A 26189-nucleotide genomic window follows, 5' to 3' on the forward strand; every position below is an offset into this window, starting at 1 on the left:
CTGAACCGAACCCGAAGGGTCCTCTCGGGCCCGAACCTCGCACAAGACCCAAACCCGAGCCTCGGTCTATTTCGCCGCTGATGACTTCGGACTGAGCCTCCCCTTCGCTTCCTTCTGTCTCGCCTCGCTTGGGACCCAACATCAGAAGGGACCGAACCTTCGGCCCCCTTCCGAGAAGCCTCGCTGAAAGTCCATTTCTTTCCGGTTTTTGACTACGACTTCATTTTAGCTTCGTTTTTAATTATTTTAACGCGAGATTTTCACCCAAAATTTTATTTAACATATAAGGACCCTTAATTAATGATTTATCACATTTTTAAGGATAAAGCCTTATCCAAGAAGAGTGGGTGAAGTACAAGAGGTGGAGTGTTGACTTTCCTTTATTCTATGAGACAAGTAAGCACTCCCATACCCACTCCATGTCACTATTCTCCATCAGCCCATACCTAGTCACTTCATTTTAGTTTTCCCACCTTTTTCCAACCACACAATTGGTCAAAGGCTAGAAAAGTCTCCTCTCTCCACACAGTTCATTCATTCTCTCATTTTTCCACCAAGAATCACACTCCAAACTCTCTCAATTTCGAGAACTTCAAGGCATACTCCAAGGATTTTCTCCTTCATTTAGTAAGTATCATCATTTTTCTTATGATTATTACACATCCTCCTACTCAAAATCATAGATTGCTTACACAAACATTATCACATTCTTGTTAGATCTTCGAATCTTCAAGTGATTCTTCAAGTGTTCTTGAGTTGAACACTTCTCTTCTTCAACACTCATCTACTGAAACTACTCAAGGTGAGTTCATACCCCTATATTTTCATGTTTTCTCAAGTTTTTAGGATGGGGGGGGGGGGGGGGAATACAAGTTAAAACACCAAGAACATAACTGAAATTTTCTAACAGCTTTCATCAGAAAAGTTCGACTCCATTCACGGACTGTTTTGGACAACTTAAACATTTTACTTTTCAAAACGGTTTTAGGTGTAAGTAGTAACAGTTGTTAGCTTTAAAATGACTACCTGCACATCTCCATAAGATTTTTCTACAATTTATGGTGATTTTTACAAAACTGCCTATCATTTTTAACACCAATCCGAACCAGTCTGTGATTATGGATTATTTCACCCAAGTTGGAGGTCATTAAAAATCATGATAAAAATTATGAGTAAACTAGACACATTTTGGGAACTCTCAGAATTTATTGATTTAGTTTTCGACTTCGTATGATTTTTCTATGACTTTTCTAAAATAGCACAGAAAGGTTAAATTTAGTTAACAACATATAAATTTGATAACACTTTGTATTATGTTGAGCAAAGTGTATAATAATACGTTCTAAATATTGAATGTGTTTCCTTGTTAGTTTATCATCATAAAATAAATCTTAGTCATTCATGATAATATTATTCATTTATTTAGAACACGTATATTAAGCTATAATAAGCATAGTTTATGGATTCATAACACAAATGCGTTTTCATAAAAGAGTTCTTACACATTACAAAAGTTTTGGGATAAACTATAATAGGTATGGTTTATGTTTCCATTAACACAACAAACACATTTCGGAAGGTTTTATTCCCACAGAAAAGATTTTACACTCATGCACACCACACGTAAACTTGTTAACCTAAATTGTGAGACAATCTCTTCCGTACGTCCGAGTGTGGAATCTAAATTCCTGGTAGTTATAATCAGAGTCTCCTGGAGGGAGAACGTGATAGTTGTGTATAGATCTATATTAGGTTAGACACCCCACACCTGAGCTGCATGCAACAGCTAGACCGGCAGGTCTGTGGTGTCAAGTGTCATTTCAGTTTCGCGACTCCAAAGAAACGTTGTGGCAGGTTTATTCAGTCATTAGTATGATTATAGCGGCTCACATAGGGATTTGACAACATAAAGTTTACAAGGATTTTCATAAATCAAAAGGGGTTTTATGTCGATTTAAAATCACTTTTTATATCAATAATTACAAATATTATGGTATATTTTCAGTCTTGGTATTTAAGACTACACATCATTCATTTCGGGATTTTTCTCAAATCAGAAAGGGTTTTACGCCAATATAAAACCACATTTATATCCTTAAGTATGACAAATACTTGTTCATTTTCGGACCTAGTATTTAGGACCACATAACTTTTATAAGGAAAATATTGGATTTTTCTTGGTAACATACATCTCTTTACAAAGATCGATTTTCAAACTCTTACTGTCAAAAGCTTATGAACTCACCAACCTTTATGTTGACACTTTTCAAAACTACTTGTATTCTCAGGAATTCAGTGAAACAAGAAATCAACCACGTTTTGAGGATGGGACGATAAATCGTCAAACAGTTCATTTTGTATCATAATGTAATTGATTCGAATCATGTAAACATATACTTTGGTGTAACTTTTTCAATTATATTTATGATGGTTGTATTTACTTTGAGCACTATTATACTCGTTGTTGTGATACTCTACATGAAGTCCTCCACCCCCGGACGTTTCTGCCATCCTTGGTTTGGGGGTGTGACAGATTGGTATCAGAGCATTGTTTATAGTGAAATTAGTATATCGAGCCACATAAGATATACAAACTATAAATGCATTGGGACTAAAAGTCTCTGATTTAAAGTTTTCAAAACAATTATACTTTTAGAAATAAATAATTTCCTATTAAAAGTATACATGAATGCATACATATTAAGGTCAGCATCACTCTCAAACAAAACAAAAGTAACGATTGTTGAATATCACAGGTAAGCTCGGGGGTGTATGATCAGTCTTGGGAATGGCATAGCCTGATCAACTATGTTAGTCCGAGGAGTGATTAGCACATGCCCAAGAATGGTTGTGATATGGCAACAAGTCTAAATACTTACCAACACTACCACAATGAGAACATTAGAACAGAACACGAGTTTAAAATACTATAGGAGTATTTTGTAATATCATAACTTATATGAAAACTAAATAGATCCTTAATAATAGGTCTATAGTCCCTAAGTGGATACCCTAAGGTATTATATAACTTAGAAATCATAGACTTAGAATTTGTGGTCATTGCCTTACTTCCTTTTCCTTGTTTGGATGTGGATCTAGGGTAGGATCACTTATTCGAATGTCTATCATATCTTGTTATATGTAATTAGTATGCACTATGTCATTATAGTAGTAACTAATAAGGATCACCCCTATAAGTAATTAATTATAGAGTTAGATGCCTAGTAATTATCTCTTCCACTCCTATTCTCGCACGTACAACATAGTAAGATCCTACTTACCGGACGACCCCTACTTTCCCAATCCGAACCCGAGAAATGGTGAATGGTTATGAGGAGAATTAGAAGCGGAACCGGAGGTAATAAATCCTCCATGCATAGCAAGGGTTTCCGTGAACCGTTTCGACTACATCGAACCTGTGCCCCGTTGGGCAATCATGATCGAGGGTTGAATGTCGACAGCAATGACAACAACCACCATGTGGAGATCAACGAGGGTGATATGACCTCAACCACGGGGGACCGACTGAGAGAGCCCTCCCGGCGAAGACCCGGCAGATCGCGAACATCGGGGATTAAAGTAGGTAGACTACAACCCGAGTTCGGAAACTACGCGCTACTACAGGCCCTACTGTCTCACGTACCCGAGACTCGGAAAGAGACTACTATTTTGGAGACCAAGTCTCTATTTAGGACCTTATCGTCACTCAGGAAGAGGCAAGAGAGTAACGGGGTAGACACACGGCATTCAAAGAGAGGAGGATTGCAGCCAAGCATCGATTGACAGAGCTGCAAGGTGCATCGACTTTGCCTCAGGCATCGCAAGGGACGGATCGTTGTAAGTAGAGTTCGTACCGCTCACAAGACCTTGTAAATTAGGTTCGTGAGTATGCGTTGGTGCTACTCTATTCTAGGCGTAAGCACGATACTGTGATTATAGCGGTCATACTAAACGAGGGATCTAGTTGCTATCTAAACTTGTCCATGCACGGATGTGAGGTAAACCTACATCTAGGTCAAAAATTTTCGCTAAAACCAGAATTACTAAAATCATATTAACAAGATGGGCATAGGATATACCTAACAGACTTGAAGGTCTATTTAGTCTTAGTTATATAACTAAGCATACTTCAATTGGTCATAATAAGGACCTAGCTTGGGTCAAGTATAAGGGTTCACTTGGATACAGAACTACTGAAATACATGAATATACCATATAAAGAATCTCGCTATGAATTGTTTTTCAGAACACCTTTAACGACCGAATTGCGTTACAAATCGATATAAGATAAACTTAGTTAGAAACTCGCGACGTATAGCCATTCTAAAAACTCATTATCATCTCACCCTTAAACATTTTGTTGAGAAGTTCCTTCTTCATATACCTATGGGTGCGATCATACCAGCACTAATGCACCGGGTCCCATCAAAACTCCTCAGCCAAGCGTGTTCGGACAAACATGATTCTAAGAGGAGTAAAGCTTAATGCTCGTATGAAACCTACTCCTACCCACTACCATAACTTCTTTTCAAGAACGTTAGCAGAAACACTAGGAATAGTACAGTAAAGTGCAAAAATTTATATGCGTAAATATAAATCGTGAGGATGCACTTAAGATAATCACTTCCATTAACGAAGTCGTTTTTCATCGTGAAACAGAGCTATGTCTTCACCAAGAGGCAACCAACCAACTAGCAAGGCGCCAACTCTACAGATAGACTCTACTACTTTTCAGGCTGCAGTCACGGCAGCCGTGACAACCGTCATGGCGCAATTCAATGCTAACAACGCCAGCAGAAATGGAAGCGGTACTGAAAATACAGATTGTGGTAATAATCAGGAACACCAACGGGTGTCTGCCAGCGAAAATACCTCAGGCCACAAATCTACGAACAAGAAGCGAAAGTTTTGGGACGAAAAGAAGTGTAACCTACCTCAAAAACTCGCTGGAAGAAAGCAATCCGTAGCTGCACCTACCATTACAACAGCAGTCATGACGAATGCCGCGACACTAGCCACGGGGTATGCCACCCAAACGCCGGCCAGAACATATAAGGGATCACTCCCAAGGTGTAACCAATGTGGCTTCCATCACCATGGCGATTGCCGGGAGATACACTGTAAAAACTGCGACAAGAAAGGGCATATCGTCCGTTTCTGTAGGGCCCCGACTCAGTACGTCGCTTCAACCCCCAATACCAAAGTAATTCCAGTGTGCTTCCGATGTGGCGAAACAGGACATTTTAGGTGAAACTGTCCAACTAAGAAGAATGACGGGGGAGCTGGAGGAGTGTGACAATCGAACCAACAAGGGTAACAGGGAACCATATTAGGACTTTTGTAATGTTTCCAACGACAAAAACGTTTAAGTACCATATGTTTGTAATGAATTTGGTATGCTTGCTAAAATCACAGTCTTTCTAAAAAATAGTTAAAATACTCTCTCGTTGAAATCAAACTGAAGACATTCATATATGATCTTAGGATCATTACCTGTAAGATGTGATGACTTTGTACATACATCGGGGTTAATTGTAATCAAAATACTGAAGTCTTGAAACAAATAATTCCATCCTGACTCCTATTCCGTGTCTAGTAGTAAGAATTGAGTGGGGCCACCCACTCGATGATTGGACCAACATCAACTTACATACGACGTTCATATACCGCTCGATCATAGGGAGACCTGTCAGGGATCATGATATCAAGTATCATTATTGGCTATCGAAACACACCCACTACCAGTGCTAGACACTATGGTATGAATCATCTATAGTAATAATAACATCAAACAAAACATATCACCCTGAAAAGAAATCAAGATACTCTATCACACTAGTGATCTCTTCTTATGAATACAACTTAACTCATGTTATCTAAAAAGATTCGGTTGTCACCATTCAGTTTCGATTAGTATAGTCCTCATCTTCCCGATTTAATGTCTAAAAAAGGACCCTTCATCTAACCCACCAAAATATTGGAACCTTTGTCTCCCATAAACGCGTCCAGCACGGATCTCCGGGTCATCTCTCACTGCGAAACTCCAAAACACGCACCAGACGGGTGTTATACTTCCTGAAACCTTATCACATGTATTGACAGGAGACCTTCGGGAATGTCACGCATGTAGCAGAAATGGTTCAAGCACAGAAGCTTGGGACGGATACGGTTAGTCTACCACTACTACATGTATATGAGAGGATAATGTATAATTAAGATTCTACGGACAGTAGATGTGTGCTTCCGCCCTAATTCCTATTCCATGTCTGGTTGTGGATTTGGGGTAGAGTCACCCATCCAAATGTCTTGCCAATCTTAAGCACATACGACCTATATGTGCAAGTTAATGATAGATGGACGAGGTACAAGTCTTGCCATGAACTTCGGGCCAAGGTTGCCTAGAAGGACGAGTAAATGTCCTACCATCCGAAAAGGTCTAGTTGTGAAAACCAAACCCACATGCTTCCTACCGAGCTACAAGAACTGTCAGGTCAAACCTGTCGAACTAGTCAACAATGAAATTGAAGAGCCAAGCTTCTCACCCTGGAAAGCTCCAGTCTTATTCTTCAAATAGAAAGGCAAATTGCTCGTAGTTCCATCGACTTCAGAGGCCCCGACAATATCTCCAGTAGAAACCTTTACTATCTTCCTCGCATAGACGAATAGGCCGACCAACCGCAAGGAACGAGGTACCCTTCAGGAATTGGACTTGAGATCTGAATATCACCAGTCGCGAGTATTGGAGAAGGATGTCCGAGGACAATCCTCCAAATTCGATGCGGACGCTGCAAGTCCGTAATGATACCCCTCGGATAGGACCAACCCGCTCGCAATATTCATGAACATAATAAATAGGATATGCCATTCTTACTAGGATCAGTTCATCATTGTTATTGTAAATGACTTGCTTATCTACCCTCGTAGTAAGAAGGAAACCAAGGAGAGCAGCTACAACAAACCGCGGAAGCAATATGATCAAAGAAGCCTTACCCGAAGTTCTCTAGATACGAGTTTTGGAATTGAGGAGTCGAATTCCTAAGACACATCATTATCAATGTGGAAATTCTTAAGGACCCTTTCAGTTGATCAAAAACCGTTGAGAAACAGTCAGCACCAAAGGCGTCAGCAGGAATTCGCCAAAATTCTGGGTCTCGCTGACCTACCGTCTTAGTTCCTTTGGAACTTCTCGTAAATTACGGAACCTCCTTACGACTTTGACCTTGAAAGGAGCAACCCTTGACTGGGAAGAGAAGCAAGAGGGAGAAACCTTTAGAACTCCATAATAAGAGACCAAATTCCTCTGGAAGCCTCACTCTGGGAAGGGTTAGTACGCTTCGGAAAGCGTGGAAAGCCAAAACCCCAGATAATTATGCCTTTTGAGATTCTTGTCAGAATCAGCCCTGTAACTCGCTACTTCAATCTACTCCCGCGAGCTTGGTAAAGTACAATCTACCCGACATGTCTCGAACTTGCAGAAGTATCTATCCGACGAGACTCTTGTAATTCCCCTCGACAAGATCGAGTTCCACAAGAGCCTCACCTTCGTGAAAGAACCATACTGACCATGGACCGAGAGGTCAAGCAAACGCAACATCACCGCTTCCCATTAGTGAAAGTTCACTGGAATACTAACCAAGGACCTGGAGTCACTTAGGAGCGCGATAAATCATTCGATTAGGAAGTATCCCCACTTCATGGCTCGATTGTTCATGCCTACTCCTTGCATAAATTCAAATTTCGGGACGAAATTCCCTCTAACGTGGGGATAATGTGACAACTGTCAATTTTCGGTCAAGTGAAAGTCAACAAGTCAAACCGGTCGACTCAATTTTCCTGTGGGTACTAGATTTTACATTATGTAATTCCTAAACAACTCACTATTCTAATGAGAGATCATAAATAGAAAAGTGCGTACATTTAGATCTCCTTAACCTAAGACTGTGGTACGTGGCGAGCCAAACCGATAAAACAATGTTGCAAACTCATCGGGAGTGTGTAAGATCCTTAAACAAGGCTTAACAGGGTTTATGGACCTTGCATTACAAAGCCAGACACTCACATTTGTCACACACGAAACCTATCTCAATCGTATTCACTCTATCTCACTTTAATCGAGAATCTCTCCCAAATCTCTCTAAGAATATGAAATATCTCCCAAATCTCTCTAAGAATGTGAAATCTCTCCTAAATCTCTCTTAGTATGAGAAATCTCTCCAAGAATGTGAAATCTCTCCCAAATCTCTCTCAAAAGTTCCCGTAACTTTTTGAAGTCATTCGGGTCATTCCGACCCTTAACCGGGTCAAAAACGGCTTGAAACGGGGTAAAAACGAGTAAAATAGGCTTAAGAACCCGAAACCCCTCTTAAGGAGCCGAAACCCCTCTTAGGGCCGAAAGTCCTCTAAGAACCGAAGGTCCCTATAGGGACCGAACCTGCTAAGAACCGAAGCTGGAAGAGGCGAACCCGAAGGCTGCTGAACCGAACCTCGCACAAGACCCGGACCCGAGCCTCGGTCTATTTCGCCCCTGATGACTTCGGACTGAGCCTTCCCTTCGCTTCCTTCTGTCTCGCCTCGCTTCGGACCCAACATCAGAAGGGACCGAACCTTCGGCCCCCTTCCGACAAGCCTCGCTGAAAGTCCATTTCTTTCCGGTTTTCGACTACGACTTCATATTAGCTTCGTTTTTAATCATTTTAACGCGGGATTTTCACCCAAAATTTTATTTTAACATATAAGGACCCTTAATTAATGATTTATCACATTTTTAAGGATAAAGCCTTATCCAAGAAGAGTGGGTGAAGTACAAGAGGTGGAGTGTTGACTTTCCTTTATTCTATGACACAAGCAACCACTCCCATACCTACTCCATGTCACTATTCCCCATCATACCATACCTAGTCACTTCATTTTAGTTTTCCCACCTTTTTCCAACCACACAATTGGTCAAAGGCTAGAAAAGTCTCCTCTCTCCTCACACTTCATTCATTCTCTCATTTTTCCACCAAGAATCACACTCCAAACTCTCTCATCTTTCTCTCTCAATTTCGAGAACTTCAAGGCATACTCCAAGGCTTTTCTCCTTCATTTAGTAAGTATCATCATTTTTCTTATGATTATTACACATCCTCCTACTCAAAATCATAGATTTCTTACACAAACATTATCACATTCTTGTTAGATCTTCGAATCTTCAAGTGATTCTTCAAGTGTTCTTAAGTTGAACACTTCCCTTCTTCAACACTCATCTACTGAAACTACTCAAGGTGAGTTCATACCCCTATATTTTCATGTTTTCTCAAGTTTTTAGGGGGGGGGGATACAAATTAAAACACGAAGAACATAACTGAAATTTTCTAACAGCTTTCATTAGAAAAGGTCGACTCCATTCACGGACAGTTTTGGACAACTTAAACATTTTAGTTTTTAAAACTGTTTTAGGTGTAAGTAGCTCCATTTGTTAGCTTTAAAATGACTACTAGCACATCTCCATACGATTTTTCTACAATTTATGGTGATTTTTACAAAACTGCCTATCATTTCTAACACCAATCCGGACCAGTCTGTGATTATGGACTATTTCACCCAAGTTGGAGGTCATTAAAAATCATGATAAAAATTATGAGTAAACTAGACACATTTTGGGAACTCTCAGAATTGATGGATTTAGTTTTCGAGTTCGTATGATTTTTCTATGACTTTTCTAAAATAGCACAGAAAGGTTAAATTTAGTTAACAGCATATAAATTTCATAACACTTTGTATTATGTTGAGCAAAGTGTATAATAATACGTTCTAAATATTAAATGTGTTTTCTTGTTAGTTTATCATCATAAACTAAAACTTAGTCATTCATGATAAGATTATTCATTTATTTAGAACACGTATATTAAGCTATAATAAGCATAGTTTATGGATTCATAACACAAATGCGTTTTCATAAAAGAGTTCTTACACATTACAAACGTTTTGGGATAAACTATAATAGGTATGGTTTATGTTTCCATTAACACAACAAACACATTTCAGAAGGTTTTATTCCCACAGAAAAAGATTTTACACTCATGCACACCACACGTAAATTTGTTAACCTAAATTGTGAGACAATCTCTTCCGTATGTCCGAGTGTGGAATCTAAATTCCTGGTAGTTATAATCAGAGTCTCCTGGAAGGAGAACGTGATAGTTGTGTATAGATCTATATTAGGTTAGACACCCCACACCTGAGCTGCATGCAACAGCTAGACCGGCAGGTCTGTGGTGTCAAGTGTCATTTCAGTTTCGCGACGCCAAAGAAACGTTGTGGCAGGTTTATTCAGTCATTAGTATGATTATAGCGGCTCACATAGGGATTTAACAACATAAAGTTTACAGGGATTTTCATAAATTAAAAGGGGTTTTATGTCGATTTAAAATCACTTTTTATATCAATAATTACAAATATTATGGTATATTTTCAGTCTTGGTATTTAAGACTACACATCATTCATTTCGGGATTTTTCTCAAATCAGAAAGGGTTTTACGCCAATATAAAACCACATTTATATCCTTAAGTATGACAAATACTTGTTCATTTTCGGACCTGGTATTTAGGACCACATAACTTTTATAAGGAAAATATTGGATTTTTCTTGGTAACATACATCTCTTTACAAAGATCGATTTTCAAACTCTTACTGTCAAAAGCTTATGAACTCACCAACCTTTGTGTTGACACGTTTCAAAACTACTTGTATTCTCAAGAATTCAGTGAAATAGGAAATCAACCACGTTTTGAGGATGGGACGATAAATCGTCAAACAATTTATTTTGTATCATAATGTAATTGATTCGAATCATGTAAACATATACTTTGGTGTAACTTTTTCAATTATATTTATGATGGTTGTATTTACTTTGAGCACTATTATACTCGTTGTTGTGATACTCTACATGAAGTCCTCCACCTTCGGACGTTTCCGCCATCCTTGGTTTGGGGGTCTGACATTTTCTGTCCAAAGATATATCCGAAATCTGCTGGCTATGGCACCGCAAGCTAGCTCATCTCAACTTTCGCTACATCAACAACCTTGTCACAGGAGAACTAGTCTGTGGTCTTCCCATTCTCAAATTCAGCAACGATACTCTTTGTCCAGCATGTGAATGCGGTAAACAATCAAAAGCAAGCCATCCTCTGATAATGGATTCTTCTATCTCTGAACCACTGGAACTATTACACATTGATCTTTACGGTCCCTCAACCGTAGCCAGTCTTCACCACAAGAAATATATACTGGTTATTGTTGATGACTACACACGCTTCACATGGGTCTTTTTTCTTAGACTCAAATCAGAGACACCGCAGATCTTCATTAACTTCATCAAAGAAATCAAACTTCAAATCAAGCTTGCAGCCAGACGTATCCGCAGTGACAATGGAACTGAATTCACTAAATGCATTCTTACAAATGTTGGGAATGATGAATCCGGACCCGCAATTCTTTATGATGTGTTAGCTACCGCAGACCATCATTGGTCTCCATTGCGGTTCTAACTGAGAATTACATATGATAGATGGTTTTGATACCACAATCTAGGTACCGCAACCATATTTCATACGTATCTCTCATGGGTTTTAATGTTCTTTTATTTCTAACTCTTTGTACAAGTGTTTTCTCACAGATTCTCTCTGAAATCTTTCTTTGCTCATCCTTGTGTGCTATTTAATGATCCTTCATTAGATAAAATACAAACATTCCCTTTAGAAACTGTCACATTCTCTTTCTGAATAAACCCAGGATCAGACCTATTTTAGGGATGATGACAAAAAGAACGATTCCCAAATCAATCCATCCTCAACTTTTCCTTTCCTCTCCCAACCACGTCCCATCAATTACAACTTTCTCTCTCATCACCCCACGTTAACCTGACGTATTACCATGCGTCTAATCCGCCATTAAATGCAAACCCCCTTTTAAGATTTCTCAAAATCTCTCCAAAAACCGTTTCATATTCGTGTGGCTGAGATTCAATCCCAGAATCATTGATTCCCGCGAAAAACCCCATTCAACTTTTTACCCCCTTCTATCTTTTACCTAGGGTTAAAATCCTTTTACCCCCTTTATAAACTCATCTTCTTCACTAAAATCGTTTACGCTCTCTATTAATCGGTTATTCTCTATTCTCTAAAAACTCCCAAAAGCTCTCAAGAACTCCAATCTCACATCTCTCAATGGCGAAATCAGGTGCATCAAAGAAGCAATCCAAGGCTTCAGGCTCCATGACACAGACTGGTTCCACAACACCATCAATCGCTTCAAGCAACTTTGGTGCAGTGTTTGAAGATCATCAATCGCATAATGCTCCAACAAAACTGATGATCAAGCACCTCAAGAATCACATCCTATTTGGCCCATTCGACACATTCACTGATGTTGTTCCCATTTCTACACTCTTCAAGTGTGCTTTTTCTGCATACAGACCACTGGAAAACCCTCAAGAAGTGCATCTCAACCTCATCAATGATTCCTTGGTCATCTTGACCAAAGAGAACTTCTTGAATGCCATCAACCTTTTGATTCATCCTTCCATCAAGCTCTTCACACCATCATTATCTGACATCACCACCGCACTCTACCAAATAGGTTACCAGAAACCGATCCGAGGGATTGGTGAATTCAAGAAGAACCAACTGCCTGCGGTTTGGCAGTTCGTATGCCACTTTGTCATCCGCTGTCTGTCTGGCAGGACCGGAGGCATCGACAACATGGGCTTAAAGCCGTTAGAATTGGTATGGAGCATCTTCACAGGCCACGATGTGAACTACGGCCAAATTCTTTGGGATGATTTCCTCCAGAACATTCCCAAAGAGCACCCCAGAGAGTACCCAACCGAGCTCACCTTTGCTCGATTCTGGTCTCTATGCATTTCTGATCAACATGCGGATGTTGGTCTCGACATGGGCAGTGACATCAACTTTTTTGTCACCAAGGATCTCAAAAGGTACAATCCCTCTTCTGATCAAACTCTTTTTGGACCTATCCGCAGGCTCCCCATTCACATCCTTACCTTGCTTGGTCTCGAGACTACTGATGTCTCAGATCACATAGAGGCTACGGAGGGTATTATCCCACACCCTTCTACCACACCTCTTCCTTCTACTACCATTCTTCCTGAGGGTACCACAGCACCCTCTGCCACTACACTTTCTAACATTTCTCAACGGAGAAAATATGTGGCTTCCAAAAAGAAAGCTACCACACCCAAGAAGAAAGCCCCAAAACCAACTGCACCTTCTAAGAAATGAAAAGCCAAAACCCCCACTATATCGAGCAGTGATTCTGATGAAGATAGACAACCTATATCTATCCTCAAGAAAAGAAAGACAACCGCAACCACTGGCCAAATGCGTGACCGGACTGATACTGTAGCCTCTCAACAGGCTCCGGTAGTCCTTGGGGTGGCCGCACACCCATTCAATACCTCTATCGAATACCAATCAACCTTATCATGTGAGATTGTTTCATCATCATCTTCATCCAAATGTGGAGACAGCCACCCAGTTTTATCTCAAGTAGATAAATCTGGAAAACGCCATAAGGTCTCCAGGGCTTCCCGACTACATATCTTTTCTTCTGAGGAGTTAGACTCCATCCTCTTGCAAGTATCCCAAACACTTCAGACACCACTCCATCCGCAGGGCATCTCTTTTGCCCATCCCAGAATTGGGCCGAGGCTAGACTTGACCACGAGTCAAGGAGACCGAGGAAGCCTAGGAAATCCTACTCTGCTTACATCTTTATCAGGTGGTTTAGGCACGGTGAGCACTAATGTGCTAGGATCCGTGAACCCAAGGGACACCTTGGTGCGAACTCAAGGAATTGATGGTGACGATTCTAGTGACTCTTGGAGTCAGTATCAGCCAACTACTGATGTTGAAATTAAGAAATTTGCTACTTTCAAAAGAGCATTCCAAGCCCGCAAGGAGCAACAAGTCAAACAACAACAACAGAAGGAACAAGAAATCATGTCTGTAGCTAAGTACTGGGCAAATGCCATCAGCAATGCCCATACTGCGGCCACAATCCAAACGGTTCAAAAATGGATGGATCAAATGGCAGAAACTATATTGAAAGCTCAAGCCTCAACCGCCGCCGCAGGTACATCTACTGTTCCTCCTACTTCAACTCCTGTTCCACCTACCACAATCAACCCATCTCAAGACGAAGAGCCAGCTATTGAACTCAGCTCGGCCCCAACCTTCGGTTTTGATGATGAAGACATCCAAGAGGTCAAAAAACCAAATCCTTCCGATGATGACCTAATGATGTTCAAAGAAGAAAAAGAGTCCAACGGTTCACAACACTCAATTTCTAAGCCCAAGGAAAAGAAAAAAAAGAAGAAAGTTGTTGTCACAAGAAAAGAGTTCCTCAATCTCCAAGCTAAAGTCGATCAGATTTTAGCTGCGGTCAAGCCTACTCAACCTCCACCTGAAGATATTCCAGGACTATAGTCCCTCATTGAACGCATTGAACGACTTGAGACAAGAGAGCCTATGGTTGCTGAGCGTATCTCTCTCAAGGTCGAAATGGGGATTCAATCGCTTGACAACAACCGCAGGGCAGATCATCAAGACTTTATGGCCGCAGCGGAACGTCTCATTGCTGAGGTGACCGCAATCAAACAAGGCTTACAAACAACCATTACGGACCAAGCTGCTTTAACTCAAAGGGTGATAGATGAGACTCACACTGCTTATGAGTCCACTATCTCTGTTCTTCATGCTATGATCAACCGGATGCAGAAATCTCTTAACACCAATTTCCATGGCCCTGAGATCCTTCAACTTACAAAGGATATTCACAAACTGCTCTTCAACTCTTCCATTCCAGACAACTCCCAACTGGCCGAAACTATGAAAACTCACTTTGCAGAAGTCTGTGCCAAAGTGGATGGCCTCAAACAATGGCTTGACGACGCACCAGGGTTGCATTCCTCAAGAGGGGGAAGTGATGAAGAAGCCCTCCAATCACCACAACAAAAATTCCCACCCCGCAGCCTTCACCTCCACCATCTCAAAATATTCCATCTCCCCACTCATCACCCAAAAACAACCTCAACAGACCTGAGACTCCTCCTCATTTCAAAAACCTTGAGGAACATATGTCTTCAAAAAGCTCCACAGACTCCCCTGCCACAGCTCAAAGAAAACAAGACTGGAAAGCAGAAAAAGTTAGCTGAACTTATCTGGAGAAAGTGCGGATTTGATACTATGATCGATGAGTCGCTGATCAACTCATGGGTCAATCCGCACCGCAGGCTGCTAGATGAAGACTACACTCCCCATCTCACTTATGTTGAACCACCTTCCGATGGTTATTGGGATATTCCAATCTCTCCCAATGCCAAGTTTTTTGCTGTTTTTGAATCCTTCGACCGCAGTCTTCCTGATCACAAGCGACTGCCGATGGAATTTGAAAGATTCACTCGCTTCTATGCGAAGCATGGCTCTTTAGTGGAAAATGTATGGTCTAACGATAAATCATCCGTAGTGAAAAATTACAAGATGCGGAAGTTTATGAAAGCTGACTTTGCTCAATTCACTCTTACCAGAAGAGAGCATGACTACATCCGCACCCAGGCAGACTTCCCCTACATGAACCCTGAAGAAATATTTCTCATTGCCAGAGTCTTTCAGAGCAAGACAGAGAAGCATCCTAAGATGCAGATTACTCTTGACAAAGCTAAATCCTTTCTTAAGGACACTATTTGTGACTTTGCCAAAATAGATGTGGACATCCATCCCACCATCCTCAAGAAATTTGACCTTCCACTACTTGAACCTGTGCCAATACTTACCGAAGGCTATGAAGAAAGACATCTAGGCGCAACCAACTTCCCGGAACTTGGCATCATATTCAAACGGAAGACAGACAATGTCAAATACTTCATTCCGATGAATGCCATGCACCGCCAGCCCAAGAAGCAACTTGACATCTGCAAGGCCGCAGGAGAAAGATCGAAGCACACTACTGCTGAAATCAAGTTTGAGATCACAAGAAGAATCACTTGGCTGGAAAATGTTAGAAAATTTTGGTGGATTTTGATCAAGTTCCTCAAACTTGATAACCGAACCGGAGTTAAAGAGGTCATTTAGGGGGAAATTGTTGAATCATAAAAGTGACCTTCTTGAACTCAACTACTGCAATCCTCTCTTTACTACTGCAACAGTTCAGCTCCCGCAACCATCTCAGCATCCGGAGTCATCAAGTCTTCAACATCTGTAGTCTTAGTTATTTCCTTTACTTATCTTATGTAATGTACTCTATTATCCAGCATGCCTTGCACGACTGCTTATAGAGTAGTTTATTTAAGAATCTCTATAAATAGAGACTCATTCTCTTGTATCATTTACACTTCTTACTACAACTCCTTACTTCTCACATCTTACTCCTTACTGTTAACTTATGAAATTATCCTGAATATATTTCTCTAAGTTATCTTCTTCAGTTCTCTATCTTATTACTCCTCACACTCAAACTGCTACTGGAATATAACCTCTCTTCGGAGCAAGTCTTCTACACTTAATCTCTAAATTTGATCTCGCTTACTAACTCGGAGTGAATGCATTCCTTGTTATTAATCAGTTTAAGTGTATTCTTGATATAACAACTGTTGTCATTTATATTTCTTTACTTTCCACAACTAACAATCTAACAATCTAACTATATTATTGTTGAGCTTTTAGATCCTTTGAGATTAACTCTATTCCACAATATACTTATACAACATTTGTTCAAATGTTTCTCCTAGTTTTTCTCAAAACATAACCATCTCTTATGCAAATAATGGCTTATAATTTAACATAAAGATAAAACATACAAGTATTTGTGTGATAACCAAAATTTACTTGTATCCCCCCCCCTAGAAACATGAAAAACTAGAAAATGTGAGGGTGTGAACTCACCTTGAGTGGATTTGTGGGTTGTTTGAAGAGATGGTGTGAAGATTTCCAATCCTAACACACTTGAATGTGTTTGTTGAACTCTTTGAAGGTGTTATTATCCTAAGAGTTTTAACACATAATAATATGTGTAAATACGATGAAACTAACGTAATAGTGTATAAAAACACTAGATTAACAAGAAAAACTTACCAAAATTCTAAGAATAAACTTGGAAGATTTTTGGCTTGCTTCTTAAGAGAGAATGGAATAAACTTTAGAGAAAATGGAATGGGTGGGGGCTTGTTGGTGTGTTTTGTTGGATTAATGTCTAAGTCCATAACTATAGTTGGTAAGACTTGACCCGACTCGGCATGGTCCATTTGGGTTGCATGGCATCATGCATTTGGATAGACTATAATGAGAGAAATAACATTTAAAGTTGGTTAATATATTATAAGTTCTAATATATTAATAAGGTTATTTAATTAGTATTGATGAAGAATTAATTTGGAATTAATTAAGTGATCAAAAGGAGACTAGTTAAATATATGGGTTGATTGTGTAAATCATTCATTCTTATGTATGTAGGCTTGTGATCCAAGATTCCTTATGTTGGACTAAGTCCATGGGGTGACCCATGGATACTCCATGGAGGTTAAAATCCATGGAGCATAAGGAATGGGTAAAGTTATGAGTTACATAGTGTAACCCTAATAGCCACCATATACAAGAATCACATGGCTCAAGAAATCGTGGACTAGAGTGTGAATATGAGGGCTAGACGATTTCAAGGAGTGTTCCATTTCTCTCAAGTCATTCCATGTGCATTTGGTGTTGTGTGAACCATTTGAGGTGTCACACTTGGGGCACTAGGCACTCAAGCTTCATGAAGACAAGCTACATCAAACAAAGGTATGTATTCTATCTATTTGATTACCCAAGTATCAAGTATTGTGTGCTAGATAGGGTAATACCTTGGAAAGTTCATATTTGCATGTATAATAGAGAAAACATAGATCCAAGGTATTTAGGGTTGCATGTACACTTAGGAGTCTTAGAATGCTCAAAACCCATCAGTGGTATCAGAGACTAGGCTTGTTTTCTTGTTATACTTGCAAATTTGGCTGAAAAATCAAGTTTTTATGCTGTCTGCTCAGCAGACTCGCCGAGTCCACTGATGGACTCACCGAGTCCAAGACAAACAGCATCCAACTCTCCGAGTTGGTTTGTGCACTCGACGAGTTGGACCCCTAGACAACATATATTTGATTGTTTTGGTTGGAATTGGACTAGGAATATTACCCTAAGCTGTTTTTGGACTTATAAACTCGTTTTTTATGTGGTAATGTTCATGCTAATCCAATTTCAAAGATAATTGTCAATAGATTCATGTTTTGTATTAGTTTAAGGTTTAGACTAATTACATGAAAAAGTTTGATTTGAATTATCTTGTTCTTATGAGTTGCTTAGATTAATAGAAAGTTATGTGAATTTGTTGTTTTCAATCCAAATTAATCTAAGAGTTGATTCTCAAATATGTTTTTGTAGCTTGTCCTCAAGTTATATGAAAAGTCACATTTAAGTTTCATAAAACTCATAAAAGTTGGCAATGGTTACAAAAAATGAAGAGTCTTGTCCACAAGTTATGGAGGTTCAAGAGTCACTTCATTAAGTAATAAAATGTAACCTTAATTAATTTCATAAGTTACAAAATAAAGAAAAGTTACATTCTTTTATTAGTTTAAAGTCTTCCATAACTTGTCCTCAAGTTATGGAACTTGAAGAGTTTTTTAATTAAAACTACTTTAAACACATAAGTTATGAAATTAATTATTTTTGAATAGTTTCAAAATTGGCCCTCAAGTTTTGAAATTGAAAAAGTTTTCACTTATGAATACTTTAATTCCAAGTTAGCCCTTAGAATTTTAAAAGTTAAAATTCAACCCTTATACTTTATAATATTATAAGTTAATATATATATATATATATATATATATATATATATATATATATATGTATAAGAGTAAAGCCAGTCTTACCGTTAGTAGGCCTCGTTCACGAAGCCGAACTATAAGGGGGGTTTAAGGTTACTACCTATAAAATGGCAGTTTAATGGGTGTCCACTCTCAACCACCGCTTCCTTGACCGGTGGAGGGTCGTTAGCCGAACGGATAGGACAAGGACTAGAATTCTCCCTTCATTAAAAGTATTAATGATAAATACTAAGTAACTAAACTCTTATTAATACCCAATCTTAGTTACTTAGGAAAATGTGAATTTGGTGCTAACCCATGATATTACACTTTGCACATTGTTTAAGTTGTTAGTGGAGCGTGTGTGGTTAATCGGCACAATAACCTAGACTTAACAAGGTAGGAAAAGGGTAACTCAATATTTATAATAGTATCGGTGGAGCATGTGTGGTTAACCGACACATCGATTAAGAGGTAAATAATTAAGGGTACCAAGTGTATTTTCATGGTTACTTCAGACCTTGTTTTGTGATCCTCGGCATCCTAGTCACAAAACCTGAAGGGCACACTCGAGATTGAAACATGTCATTGAACAGTTCAATGAATCTCAAAAGAATCTAGGAGTTTCAAAAACCAATTAAAACCTAATAATACATTTCGTTTATCTTGGTGGAAATTGGTGAATCCTCATTCACCTACCTTCAAATATTTTATAGCTTGGATTACAGCATCTTGAATATCTACAAAAATACCTTCAAACCAATTAAGGACTTTTAATCAACTATCTTGAATGTCTCCCAAAATATGTCTAGTTTAGACATCTATGATCCTCGCAAATCTCTTGGAACTTCACTTCCTCCACTTCCTCCAATTATTCTCCCTAACCCACAAAGTTCAAGGTCACGCAAGCCTTATTGGCAAGGCAAGGTCTAGGTGTGATCTCATCTTGGAGATGAAGTCACATATTGACAAGCCGGGAGAGTTGGGTGTAAAAGTCTTGAGAAAGTTGGATGTTCAATCACTTTCTATGTCACATAGTGAGTTCCTTTGGGACTCATATGAAACAGACTATGACAAGACCCTTAATGATCTTATCTATTTGCTAAGATCAACTTCCTAAAAAACTTTATGGACATTGACAATGAAGACACCGGAAATCCAGAAAAAGCATTCTCGTCCCAATGGAAAAGGATCGGCCATAGTCAACTCGGTTGACCAAATGGTAAAAAGAAAAGCTAAGTCTATGATAGTATTAGTACCGTTACCAAATGGTCCATATGTTTATATTGCCAAAGGAAGGGGCATTAGTTGCGAAGCTGCAAATTTTACCTAAGGATGTTAAAGTCAATAAGTTTGACTCTACTTCAGGTAAAGTCCACTATCTAACTCTGCTAAGTTTCTATTCTGAGATTCTTGATACATGATGTGACTGGGTCACATGTTGATGTTTTAAGAATCAAAGAAAAGTGAAGAAACTTAAAGAAAGAATATGCTCAATCTGATCGCGTAGATGGATTTCTATCACATAGTTTGAAGATCGGATTCTTGAGCTACTTCTTAGGAGTTATGATATATTGCTTAGATATAGATAACAACAAAGTTTTCATGTGCTTATGCACTGTAAGGATAGTTTTTCTGGAGATTTTTTAAAATAAAAGGAAAAATTTTGATTTTATTTATTTTAAAATATCCTTACAATGGCATTTGGGGAAAAAAATTGTTGCTTATATGATTCCATTAATAGCAAGAGTGGAAATATGAAATTGATTCTTTCATTTGTGGTAATGTCTAAATTTACCAAATAAGGAAAGATTCTCATCACCCAAGTTTCAATTGGACCAAAACTTGGAATCATACAAGTTGTATAGCATGATGAATGAGAATTTTTCATCTTTGGAAAATTAAGACTAATTACTTGTTCACATGGATGTGTGGGTCAAGTAAAGGACTAAGGGATCGGGACACATTCTTATGCACTGGTCAGAGTCCACCACAAAAATCGATAAGACTGTTCGTCATAATTTACTAAGGTTTAGTAAATATGGATATACTTACAAGCTTAAGTGTAATTCTGAGACATTGGAAAAGGTTCCAATGTATGGCAAGGCGAATAAGAAGAATCAAATTAGGCTGAAGGATAAAAGTTTCTCAAGTCTGAAAAGATGGGAGAGTACTTTAGTATCATGTGATATGATCATCTTAATGATTAAAAGACCTTATCTCAATTCATCCTCTAAGTGCATTCTGATAGCTAAGAAGAGGAGCAATGAATTGTTGAAGTGGTCAAATCAAGAAGATAAGTCATACTTCGTTCCAAAACAAGTCTTAGAGTCATACTCCAAGACTGTAAGTTGAGTGAAATATCTAAAAGAAAGGTTTAAAACACTAGTAAAATGTAAGAGTAAAAGTTTTCTACTCTTGTACATTTGAAATTGGTAAGTTGTGATGTTTTGGAGAAAACAAAGACCAACTAAGGCCAATTGTGTGAAGTGTTTGTCTTGATTAGAATTTGCACTATCTCTTGGATGTTTGACAAGGGAGTCTTATATGTCAAGAGGACAGTGGGAGTCTTAAAGGTCTTGAAAGTCTCAAGAACTAATCAAGAATAAAACCTGAAGTTCTTCACTAGCACATGACCTGAGGTTTATAACCTATCGTGTTGACATATTCTGTGCCCATTCCAGCTAAAGTTGGCTTTACATATGAGTTCTTAGAGTTCTCAATTGGTTGTATAACAACTTGGAAGCAATGGTAGGCACTTAAGCTGCCAGATGGCAAGAAATTAATATTGAGTTCAGTCCATATGACTTTGTATTTGTCATTATCCTTGTCTTGTGACTATGGTTTTGACAATTCACATAGATAAGAACACATACACCATTAAATATAAGTGTCACAAGGTTTCTCTCCGATTCATGAAAATGATGGTGAGGAAACACTTTCACTAAGTAGATTTTAGCTAGATAGCAATTGTGATATTTGCATTCTCAAAGTCGTTAGTGGAGCGTGTGTGGTTAACCGGCACACTAACCTGGACTTGTGAGAAGTGGCAAAGGTCTAAACAATTGAGACTTTGATTATGGCATCCCTTTTCATAGCTCTTGAAATTGTTTTGACACACCTGTGAGCTATCTAAGATAAGGTGTATGATATTGATAACGTTTTATCAAAGCAATCTAGTATCAGAAATATGAACTTTGGTAAGAAAGTCAATAAAGTATTTATTTCTAGAAGTCTAGTTGAATTCTGAATACATGTCAACGCTAGTGGGAGCATAAGTGTTATGCTAATAATCATCATGTTAGTGGGAGCATGATAATTATGATAAAGGTTGCAAGTTAGCAATGTTAATTATAGAAAAACAAAAGTTTCAATTCGTGAGGCTACAAGGATTGAAAAAGTTGTTTTGCTATAATTAAGGGAGAGGAAATTATACTTCATTTCAATTCTAAAAGCTTAGATTGAGATTTTAATCAAATTTAGTCAAGGATATATATATATATATATATATATATATATATATATATATATATATATATGAATTTCATGTTGGAATGGCTCAACATAAGGAAATTCTATATATTGGTTCATTATTTGCGTTCTAAAATTCGATTACGATTACAGCACCCCTTTTCATAATCTGAATTATGAGAACATGGCAAATAGAAATGGAAATATTATAGAAAAAAACTGGTTTAGTCTTTATGTGAGACATCATGAATCGTGTCCTATATGCTTCGAATATAGGATCGATTACATGTGCTATATCCATCCTTTCTAAAATTTTCCAAATGCCTAGGGCATTAAGAAGGGAAAAGGTCTAGAATTGGATATGACTAAAAGGATTAAGTAATTGTTGAGGACAATCTAAGGTTTACCAAAGATTGGTTGCTCAGGGACAGTTGGAAGTATAGTGTTAATTGTTGGAAGGACCATATTGACATATTCTAAAAAGAGGCAACTCTTACCCGGATGATAACGAATTTCTTATTCGTAGTCATTTAACAGTTCAAACCATCGTCGTTGTCTCATGTTGATCTCCTTTTGATTGAGGATGTGTTGTAGACTCTTATGATATGTGAAGATGGTGTACTTTGTGTCGTATAGGTAGTGTGTCCAGATCTTCAGGGAAAACACCACTGCTCCTAATCGTAGGTCATGCGAGGTGTAATTGACCTCATGTGTCTTGAGTTTTTTTGAGGCGTAGGCGATTACCTTTCCTCTTTGCATAAGCACACATCCTAGGCCTTGCTTGGATGAATCACAATAGACCACAAAGTCTTCGATCCCTTCTGGGAGGGACAAGATTGGAGAACTGCACAAGGCTTGTTTAAGCATTTGGAAGGCGACTTCTTGTGTATTCCCCCAGCTGAATGTCACTCCCTTCTGAGTTAAGGTAGTGAATTGCTTCGCAATCTTGGAGAAGTTTTGTATGAATCTTCGTTAGTAGCCAGCAAGACCCAAAACTCGCGTATCTCTATTGGTGTTCTGGGTGCTACCTAGTTTTGAATCGCCTTAACTTTGGAAGGGTCCACATGTATCCCATCCTTGCTGACTACGTGTCCCAAGAAATCTAATTTTCAAATCCAGAGCTCGCATTTCAAGAACTTTGCATATAGTTTTTCTTCCCTTAACGTTTCCAAGACCTGTCGTAGGTGCTGACTATGTTCTTCCTTACTTCATGAGTAGATTAGTATGTCATCGACGAATACGATCATGAATTTATCAACATAAGGCTAGCACACACGGTTCATTAAGTCCATGAACACCGTTGGTGCATTGGTCAAGCCGAAGGGTATCACTATAAACTCGTAGTGACCGTAGAGAGTTCTGAATGTCGTCTTATGGATATCTTCTTCCTAAATTCGTAGCTGATGGTACCCTAACCTTAGATCAATCTTTGAGAAGTAGCTCGATCCTTACAGTTGATCAAATAAGTCGTTGATTCGAGGTAGGGGATAACGGTTCTTGATAGTGAGCTTGTTTAGTTCTCTGTAGTCTATGCATATGTGGAACGATCCGTACTTGTTTTTCATGAACAAGACCGGCGCTTGTGACAACCCGAAATTTCCATTTTGTACGAACATTATCTATTCAATAGAAGCTAGTCCAGTTTCAGTGATTTTCAGACTTTTCCGTTCAAGTTTGTGTACATTAGGGTTTACGTTTAAGGAGATATCAGGAGAATGGATGCTCCTGGTTTTGTGAAATTTGTGCATTCCAAGTTTCATAATGTTATAGTCCAATTTCCAGAATAAAAATATTTTCTGTCAAAATATTTCAGGACTATAAATAGATTTCTGAATTTAATTAATTCATTATTCACATTTCCAAATAGAGAAAAGCCATTTTCTCTCTCACGGATCTTCGGGTTTTCATCCCAGATTGTGAGTCTACTTTCCTAGATGTGTTTTAATACTTGTTATGTGCTTAATAACATTAGTTACATGTCTAAAATGTAGGATCCGGGAGCTTACGGCCCAAGAACGTTCTTGGGGTGTAAACTCCAAAACAAGGCCTAAAAGCTACCTAGTCTCATTTCCATGTTAGGTATCTAGTTAGGGACTTTATGTATGAACTTTAGGGGCTAGAAATCAATCAAGAACATTTAGTTTTAGGAGTTTACGGCCAAGGATATGCTCTTGGGCCGTAAACACCTTTTTCAAGGGCTAAGAGTGCCCTAAACACCCCTAAGGCTTTAAGACAATTACCCTCTAATACTTATGACTTGAATGGGGAGTAAATTACATCAAAATCATCCCTTAAAGGGAGTTTATGGCCAAGGAACATCTCTTGGGCAGTAAACTCCAAGTAAAGGCACAAATGTGTGCCTAATGTCCCCTTTAGCCTTAAACAAAAACATAGAAGCTATCCTTTATGTGCAAGGGACTTAAAAAGAATTAAAACCAATACCCCATAGAAGTTTACGACCGTAAACTCTAGGGGATATGGTCTTTATGCCGTAAACTCCATTATGGAGCATTCTAGGGCCTTAAACTACTTCAAGGATTATTCCAACAATGCTAGGCTTATTCTAGAATTCATTTGACACTTCAAAACACCCAAGACCACCAAGTGTGGAGTTCACAACCGTAAACTCAAGGGTTTACGACCGTAAACTCCAAGGGTGGGGTTTGTTGGGTGGTGAACTCTTATACAAGGTCTTTTGGTACATTAAACCCTTTTGCCTTGTCCCGTATCGACTTAGATGCAACCCTTAGGACCTATAACACTTATACAAAGTGTTTACATGTTCCTGAGTGTCCCAACTTATTTTATTAAGTTATTATTTGGCTAATTGGTTATATATATGCTTATTATATGATAACTAGGCTCGTGCGTGTAAGCAAGTCTCCGTTTGCCACCTAGCATGGTATCCGACACTATAATCCAAACAGCTCACCACAAGTGAGTTCATACCCCTTAATTTAACCTTTCAAATGATTTTAAATGTTTTAAATACTTTATGGGGGGGGATACAAGTTAAATGCATATAGTTATTGCTTCAATCACATGTGATTTCATTAATCACATGTGATTAATAACTAGGAAACCAATGATTTTATCACTGTCCAAACTAGTTATCAAACTGTTTTACTTCAAAATGTTTTACAAACTCTTTTACTTATCAAATGCTTTTATTTAAACTTTGTTTTACTTCTTATAAATTGCATGCCCATATATGTATAGATGTATAAATAATGTTTAAAGGACTTAGGAAAGCCATCTACCCTATTTCCTTTTCCTCGATTTGGATGTGGTCTGGTGGAATTTCAGGTGACCATCCGAAGGTCGTTTCCATATTAATTATATATCAAATGTACATATATAGACATAAAGGTACTTCCATATTCATATGTACTAGACACATCATTAGTAAGTTACCATCGGGGTAACACAGGATCATACTATTACAACTGCTGGATCAATGAGTCAGTTCATTCATGAGTCTATACATTACATTACTATGAGAACATATACAACTATACTAGGGAGAGAACATATACAACTATACTAGAAACAGAACATATACAACTATACTAGAAACATAACATATACAACTATACTAGAAACAGAACATATACAACTATACTAGAACGAGAAACATTACATATACATGAACACGTTAACAATTGTGATCCATTGTGTCGGAGCATGCCTTAAATGTCATGGCCCAAGTTGTAGCTAGAATTCTCTTGGAGGGAGAGCGTGAGTTTGCGTATAGATCTATACTGGATTGACTATCCTACACCTTGCTGCTAGCTACAGCCGGACCTGCAGGTCTGCGGGTGCCA

This window comes from Lactuca serriola, chromosome 4 (genome assembly GCF_051521515.1).
Source record: "Lactuca serriola cultivar US96UC23 chromosome 4, Lser_US96UC23_V15, whole genome shotgun sequence".
NCBI lineage: Eukaryota > Viridiplantae > Streptophyta > Magnoliopsida > Asterales > Asteraceae > Lactuca > Lactuca serriola.